This window comes from Pseudomyrmex gracilis, unplaced genomic scaffold (assembly GCF_002006095.1).
Source record: "Pseudomyrmex gracilis isolate BER0280 unplaced genomic scaffold, ASM200609v1 scaffold_30, whole genome shotgun sequence".
Taxonomy (NCBI): domain Eukaryota; kingdom Metazoa; phylum Arthropoda; class Insecta; order Hymenoptera; family Formicidae; genus Pseudomyrmex; species Pseudomyrmex gracilis.
The window spans coordinates 461010-470080 of record NW_018020614.1 but is presented as its reverse complement, the minus strand read 5'-3'; positions in this window follow the sequence as shown (position 1 = coordinate 470080).

Below are 9071 nucleotides of genomic sequence, written 5' to 3'. Positions count from 1 at the left end.
TGACGACACAAACGCGCTCGTTCGCGGTGTGAAATTGGAAGTTGGATATACACACGCTCGGCGCAATTGTTTCTGAAATGTGTTTGCGGTTTTAAATGAAGACATTCTGTTTACTCCCGAGGTATCTCATTATCCCGGTTGCTTTCGCGAAATAAAATCGATTAGCTCTTAATTCCATAAACAATTACGGAAGCCCGCGCCACTCCTTTACCCCCCCTCCCCCCGGCAATCGAAGACGCAGAAATGCGTTTCTCGGGTTTCGCGAGCGCCGGAATCCATTCCGTTCGCGTAATAATTTAATACCGGTCGACTTGCGCGGCGATTCGCAATCTTCATTTATTTAACGAACGCGAGAGAGAGAGAGAGAGCAAACGAAGAGAGAGAGAGAGAGAGAGAGAGAGAGAGAGAGAGATATTGCGAATCTCGGCCGCGGCAAAACTAAACGACGAACGACCGGCGTAGCGATGTCCGCGTCGGTTTTTATCTGCGTCGCGACCGGGTATCGAAATGCAAATCGAATCGTCCCCGGCGCGGAGGAATTACGATGCGCGCGTGGAAACTCGACTGCGCTTCTCCGGGGACTATTGTTCTATCGAGAGCGAAAGAAAGAGAGAGATGAACTAATGGAAAGTGCGAGGGAAAGGAAAGGACGTGAGAGAGAAGAAGTTAATCAATTCGAATCACCCGGGCTCTGATCCCGCGAAAGATCGGTCGGCCAGATTGCGCGCCTTACAGCTTCGGCTATACGGCCGCCATTCGTTACGCCCGGGAAAAGCGAAATGCCCGCAGCACCGAGCGAGTCGCACGTGCGTGCGGAATGGCGACAGAGAGATCTCTCCCGCGCGCCGGATTTTCCGGGGGTTTCCAGCCGGCCGAATACGGCTTCTGTTCGTACGCGGAGATTGGACCTTCTCGCGAAACGAGATCGTCGTCGCGGCGACGGCGCGACGAAAATATCCCTTTTTTGGTCGGGAACGCCAGAAAAAGCAAAAACGCAAAAAAAAAAAAAAAAAGAAAGAAAGAAAGAAGCATATTCCGGCGAAGGAAGATAATGATGAATAAAGCAGAGCGAGAAAACAAGAAGATTACTTCTTGTTTGAAGAAATTTCCTCCGCGAATAGAGACGCGAGAATTTTCGGAAAAAAAGTAACGCAGAAAAAACACGGTGTTCTTCGCGCAAATAAAAAAAATATGAGAAATAATAATCTGTTAAGAAAACGTAACGACACCAATTATTTTGAAATGAAAAAAAAGAGAGAGAGAGAGCATGAGAAAGTTGATGTCCCAATATTTTGGTGATTTTCAAAAGGGAGATGACAACATTGTAACGCTTGACATTGCTATTATCACAACGCTATAGAAACTTTATATTGCAAATTATCTTTCTCTTCTTACCGCGCAAGAACATACGAATCACGGAGGATATACGTACGCTTGTTTTTTTTTTTTTTTTTATGTAGCAGCGGCAGCAGCACTTTGTTGTATATTGCGGCGAATCACGCGGATTAAATGGAGTCAGCGGCTTCGTACGTGCTAACGAAAAGTGATTAAACTCGTTTTCGCCGCCGATTATCGCCCGTGGACTTAATCGAAATCGTAATGAGAGTTCTTTCTAAGGAAAAAATATATATATACGCCAAAAGCGGAGTATATAAATACAAATGAATCACTTTATGTAACACGAGGGTATCTCTCGTAGGACGGCCGTTCGATCGCACGGCCCCTGAACGCATTTAATTACACCGGACGTCCCCCGGTGTGCGATTTTCGCGGCTCCCGTATACAACCCGGAGTCTTTTTTTTTTTTTTTTTTTTTTGAAGCGGGGGTGAACACAGTTTCTACCCCATTTTCCTCGAGTTATCGCGTACGCGTTATCGCGCGATGCACCTCTCGGTACGCCTCTGAATTATCGCCCATCGGCGTACAGGCGGGAAAATATGAAATTTCGCACGCGCGGGGCCGTAACAATTTTTCTATATCTCCGCGCTCGCTTCCCCTAGTGCCCCCGTTGCACCTTCCGTTCCCTTTCCTCTCCCTTTTCCGTCCCGTTCCCCTTTCCGAACCCATTGTGGAATTGTGAACAAAATGCACTCAACGGGCCGGCGGCGCGATTGAAAACGCGCGTCGACCGTGAATGCGGCTAAAGCGACGATAATAGTTCGCGATATAGAAAATTTTTCATCTCTGACCGTGCGCGCGCGCGCGAGCCGTTTGCGATTTCGCGAAAATTGCTCGCCTTTCATTTCGCCTCTCTCTCCTCTCTCTCGCTCGTTCGTCGTGTTTGTTTGCTTTAACGTAGGTTTCCGCGAGAGAGAGAGAGAGAGAGAGATTCGCGCGCGCCGATTGCCAATTTGCGCACGCGGAACACACGCGTGTTATATCCGTGTTGTGCATCGAGTGCATCCGTCCTGCATCGCGTGGTAAATACTGCAAATAGTTGCTTCAATATCGGCATTGTGGCTTAACGATTTCATAACCGCGCGACCGCGTTGCGCCCGTGCGGTGACCGGAAGCTAGGATTTTCTACGAAATTTCGCGGCTGTGTAACTGTGTCTTGCGGCGGGAATGCGGCGGTGCTGCATTTTGGACATCGCCAAGTGATCCAGTAAATTACGTGAGCGCGGTGCAGATGAGCGGAATTTTATGAACTGTGCGTTCATCGTAGCAATTTTCAGTAAGACACTGTTCCTCTCACTGAAATGTCTTCGGTAGAAATTGCTTTGACAATTCACACCTACTTTGATTTTGCAACAAACGTGTAACACACAAACGCGTGCAAAGTTTCAGCTTGTAAATGTAAATGAAAATGGTTTTTACATAATATTGTCTGAGAAAGAAAAATCATTTACAGGAAATTTTATATGTTTGAAATATATAAATCATAGTTTTTTCACACACATACAATTCTTTATTAATCGACACATCGTCAGTTTTTCCTTTCTTCCCAAATGTTTCTCTCGCTTATATTTCACTTCGTCCTTCTACTCGCGTCCTTCTTACCTACGGACCGACTAATCTCACTCACCTCTGCGCACCGGCGCGAGAACATTTCGATTACACATCATTAACACACATATCGGAATTGCCGCTCGGCCGCGATATCGAAGAGAGAGAGAGAGTGGAGAGAGAGAGAGAGAGAAAGAGAGAGGAAAACGAGAGGGGGGAGGGCGAATTCAACAACTCAATTTCGTCGCAATGTCGTCGTCGTCGTCGTCGTTGTCGTCATCGTTCGAAACGTGATGCGCGCGAACGCGATCGTCCGAATTCACGGCGTTTTCGTCGTTGCCGTTAGCCAACGCGGTTGTAAACCATGCCCCTCCCCCTTTCCTCCCCGTTGTACGATACGGCTGTGTGCACGACATCGTATCTCTCTCTCGTTTGCGGAGCCAGCGGTGGAAAAAAAAAATGCCGACACTTCTCGGCCACCCGGTACGTGCGGTGGCACATACAGCCCCGCGGTAGACGAAGCTTTGGGTCGCCGCTAGCTGCGGGCGTCCGGACCTCGCGTCTACCCTCTCATTTACCATTTGGTACCTATAGATAGGTACCCATATACGCGCGCAGGTACCTAATGTACGTGCACGCAGACACGTCGAGCGGCTTGCGCGCGCGCTTGCCCGTGTTCGAGAGAGCAAGAGGAAGGAGGACGGTTGATCATAAGGGAGGAAGAGGACAGAGAGAAGGGAAAAGTGAGGACCGGAGAGATACGCGGCGAGAGATGCCGGAGCGCGCCCAGAGGAGCGTGCTCTCGGGGCTCTCTCTTCTGGGTGCCTAGGTGGCTCCGTGTACTTATTTTTCTACGTAACACGCCAAAGAGAGAGAGAGAGAGAAAGAAAGAGAGAACCGGGCAAAAAAGAATCTACGAGCCACTCGGATCTACTCCGGGTGCACGTTGGTTTTTTACGCACGTATACGCGTGCACGCGCATAAGAAAGATGCGTGCGAACTTCTGCGGACGCGTTTCCCGCTCCGTTCGATCGCGTCTTCATAGAAGAAGATCGAAATTGCTCATGGCGAAAAGACGAATGGTGGAAGAGAATGAGAAGAAATAACGGAGAAGAGAGGATAACGGGAACATTTTTCGGCGACTCGAAAAAGAAAGGGAGAGACAGATAGTGCGCGACCGGGGATGAGTAAAGAACGACAGATAGAGGGTGGCAGAGAGCAGGAGGAAAAAAAAGGTGGGCGGTGATGAAGAGGCCAAAGATGGAGAGAGGAGAGAGTTTTCTCTTTCTCTGTCTTGCTCGTGCTCGCCGCCGAGAGGGCGAGAACGTTCCCTTGCACCTCTCTGTCTCTCTCTCTCTCTTTCTCTTTTTCTCTCGTTTCTCCACCTATCCCTCTTTCTAGGCGAAATTGATCAACGTCCTCGGGAAACCGATTAACCGGGGTGCGCGCGGACTCGCGCGACGCGAGCATGAATTTTATAAATATATTTTCTTTGAAAGAAAGAGAGAGAGAGAGAGAAAAAGAGAACCGCGCGCGCACGTGGAATTCGGAGTCGCCATTTGCACGGCACGGGCACTCTGCGCTCACTCTTTGTGCGGATTTGAGGGAGATTGAGGTCCCGGCGACTTTTTTCTCTCTCCCTTCTCATTTTTTTTTTTTCAGACCGCTCCACGCCTGCGGAATACGGGATTTAATCGGGGCGAAATGTCGGAAGGATATTTTACGGGAATATTTAAAATTGTCCTCGCGTGTGCGCGATGTGCAGAGAGAGAAAAAGAGAGAGAGAGAGAGAGAAAGAACAGAGAGTGTACTGAGAGCGAAGAAGGGTAGGAGCTTTTGTGTGACAACGAGATTCAAGCTCGCGCGTTTCGCGAAAATTCCGAGGAGAGCCTCGCGAAATTGTTTCATAACTTGTGGGTGTTTATGGGGCGAAAGAGAAGACGAAAATTGAGCGAAGTTGTAACAAAGATACAGCTCTCGCCGCGCGGCGAAGTTCTTTTCTCTTATACACTTATAGACAAAAAAATCCGTTTTTAGAAGAAAAGTAAGTTAATATCGCATCGATAAAATGCGCTTGCGATTATTGTTCGGCAATAAAAGTGCCGCATTAAAATACCGCACACATGTTATTAATAAAGCGGTGTTGGCGTATATAATTATTCGCGTGGGTAAATTGAAAGTTTTGTAATGCGAAGTGATAGTCTAAAGATAGTGTTTACTGTCGTATGTGGACGAAGTGGAAATCGAATAAAGTAATCAGCGATAGAGAAATAGCTTAATAATACGTTACGTATATATTGAAAGTAACGAATGCGTGCTTCTAAACTCTAAAAAAAAAAAAAAAAAAGACACCTTGTATTCACTTCTTCGAGAGACAGCGCGCGTGGAATTTATCTATCTATGGATATGTTACACTCTTTTCCACGCCGCCGCGTGATCGTGCGCTGTGCCACTTCTTCTGGATTTAAAAGGGACAAAAATTATTCAATTATTATTCACCGTGACTCGTACGAACCGGACGTCAATGAAGAAGACGTTAATACCGTAAGTAGTAAAAGTAGCAGAACGCTCGGACAATAAATTATTGTACCCGCAGCCGATTAATCACGCGATCCAAGCCTATAATTATTCCCGCGCTTGGTACTACACGCGGAGGCTAATTATAATTCTATTAAAGTTATTTTAAAATAACGACTCCTTCACATCGACAAATGCCACGTTTCGAGAAAAAGTCCCTCCCCTTCTCCCTCATTAGTATGCGACAATATTTTAATCGCAGCTCCGATAATTTCGAAACCCGAGGAGGGATATTCTCTCGACCCGTAGACGGTGAATGAAATCATCCGCGATCCGTGCTAAAAATATGCCGAGAAAGAATGTTGATAACGATGTGTTTCTTTGATGTATGTACTTATTATACAAATGGAATTGGTTATCGTGTTGACATCAGGAAGTATTCTCGTTAATTTTTCTTTGTGCGTTTTTTTCTGAGACAATGTGAAAGATCTGAAGTTTTATTTTCTCGATTTCTAATTACAACTCGTAGAAAACATTAATTTGCACATAATATTATATATATTTTTCTACCTCTAGCTGTATTCTCTTGCAAACGTGACGCGTGTTTCTTTCGATTTTTTGAAATTTATAATTAAAGTGCTTATTTTGTTGCGTCGTTTATAAATTCTTTGATATATCACTCTTTTAATACCTATCTATACTACGTATTCCTCTTTGCTGTTCTCTTCCTGGTATTCTTGCACGGCTTCACAAATACATTTTCGCATTCCATTAATGCCCGATCGAAAAGCAATGAGCAACCACGTTTGTCGAGGCGTTGCGTAACGTTGAAGTATGCGGCGGAATCTTACGACGGACTTCTCGGTAAGCGCGCAACGAAGGAAAGAAAAAATCAAAAGGAAGAGAAGACCCCGAGAGAGGCGCATTAGAATCCCGAAGACCGCGACCGGGGCTGACCGCAAAACTATTTCGCGAAAATCTCATTGCGTGCGCCGCCAATTCCGCGTCTCGTTCCCAAAGACACGCTTTAATTATCTCTCTCTCGACGTGAACACCGTGAGAAAATCGCGCTGCGCCGACGAAAAAAAAAAAAACAGATAATATTCTTCTGTTTCTGTCTTCAGCCAAGCCAAGAAGCGAACCCGCGCCGGCAATGCTAATACGCCATAATTGGTAGCGAAGCGGCATACTAATTATCCGAGCTTGCTAAGGCAGAGCGGACGGTTTTTGCGGAATTATCATCCGACCGGAATATCGAGAGTTTCCCTCGATTTCAGGCACCGTGAAGCGCGAATCTGTTTTCTCTTCGAAAATCGAATTCAAGGATTAGGTTTTAGCGGCAAAGCACGCCTCTAATTTTCACGATGTTTACTTCGTGAAAATAAATGGTTCGTTCCTACAAGCGGAAAATATAATGGAAGTTCAGAAAACTCACAAAACTTGTCTTTTGTTCTTTCAAAAAGCAGAAGGAGAATTAAAAATTACTTTCAAACATATGCGTTGTTTTGTTTTTTGTTTTTTTATCTGCTTTATCTCACTTTTCAAGATTCGAAATTACAGCGTCGTCGCGCAGACAGGTGTGTATCGATGTATTATGCGAGAGAGAAAATATACGCGATTATCGTTGTCGGTTCTCAAGGCCGTCGCGAGACTTCGTCTGCGCGATAACGAAGAGGGAATAAATTTCCAGCGGAAATTCTGCGCACGGAGTTTCCGTACGTGTACGAAGATTTATCATTTCGCGTCGCAGCGCGCCGCGTTAACGATTCTCGAAGTTCGAAACGGGGGTTCTCGACGCGGACGCGTTGCGAACACGTCTGTAAAATCGTCGGGCCCCCGAGAACGTCGGTGTTTATCGGCGATTTCCGGTCGCGCCGGTGAAATGAGAGAAGAAGAACCAACACGCGCCCGATGGAAATAATAATGATAATTATGATAACGCATCGCCGTTAATTTTACTTCATCCATTTGTCGCGCGCGCGCGCGCGATACATTATTATTTAGTTAATAACGTAACGACAATTTCCGGTTAATTATGCCATAATAAATATACGTTGATTGTAATACGTCGTTTTGCCGGATTCTCTCATCTATCAGTCGATACGTGTGTGCGCGCGTTGTAATTTATTATTTATAATTGCGTGAAATTTAATATAGCGCACGTAATAAGACTACGTCATGTCAGTGAAGAGCGACAAAAACGCGATGTGTCCCGCCACGTGACAACGTTATCATTGTGCTCTGGCGTCATATCAAAATTTATGTGAAAAATAAAACAAGGCACAAGACTTGAAATTTGCAAGAAAACTTGGTATAACAGCATTTTTTTCTTCAAGTTTAAATCAATGACGAATACTGTGTGTGTGTGTGTTACATGTCAGAAAGAAAATTTTTCACATAATTTGCGAACTTTTTAATTACACACTTCCTGAAAAATGTGTTGCACGGTCTGTTTACAAAAACAAAATACATATTAAGCGATAAAGCTTCTTATCCTATAAAAGTTAATTATTAAATAATTACACTGAACTCGGCAATAGCCACAAAGTCTCCGCGGAAGTATTTTTTACTTCCAAACAGATCCTTAACTTATCCTTCTTTTCGGTCAAAAGCTTACCGACGGCAGTAACTGCGGCCGTTCATCAGCAGCCGCGATAAAAATAACGCGGTCTCGTCACGGAAGTGCGGCGGGCTTCCGACGCGAAACCATATCGTTTTCACAGGGAAGAGAAGGGGGGGAGAGAGAGAGAGAAGAAAGAGCATGTTAAAACGTGTTAATCAGCCATTCGGCCTCGGAGCGCGCGGATATAATCAGTTGTCGACGGAAAAATTCCCGAGGATGATTAAGTGCTCTCGGGCACATGCACTCTGTCGCTTCTTTTCCCGGTCCCTTCCCTGATATATATCCACGTGCGTTTCCCTGAAACGACACAACGCGACCCTCCTACGCGGTACCCTCTATACAGCAACCCCGACAGCCCTTCGCCGGCTAATTTGTCGACGGCGCGACTTCGACCGCCCCTTCGAGTCGACACGATTTTTTCTTCTTTTTTTTTTTTGTGGAAACCACCGACACTCAAAGATCGTTAACGCAACTTTTTGACGGGCTAACGTCGATTTTGTTGTCGGACAGCCAAGCGAAACATCGACCATTGTCGAGTTTCGCCATCTAATCGTGCAGCTGAAAAAATAAATAGCAAGTTCGACGATCTACTTCTACACACTTAGATGCCAAAGAAGTTTCGCAAAAGTAATTCTTACGGTAATATTACGCAAGAGGTTTGTGTTGTCGAGCGAGGTCTATATATATATATATAAGGTAATTACAGGTAAACGCGCGTCAAAAGTTTCGCAAGTATCGTTAAAGCAGTTTTAAAGGTTGCTTCTTAAAGAAAAAAAAAAAACTACCAGACAAATTTTATACTCTCGACTCTGTATACTTTTTTTTCTTATTACTTCTCAAAGAGGCAACGGCACGCAATTCGAATTCACGAGCGGCCGACAAATCGCCAGGTATTTCGCGATATTGATTAATCTCTTGCGGGACAATCAGCGAGTTTTTCGGGCCCACTTTTTTTTTTCCAACGCAGGCCATTAGGCTCAGGAA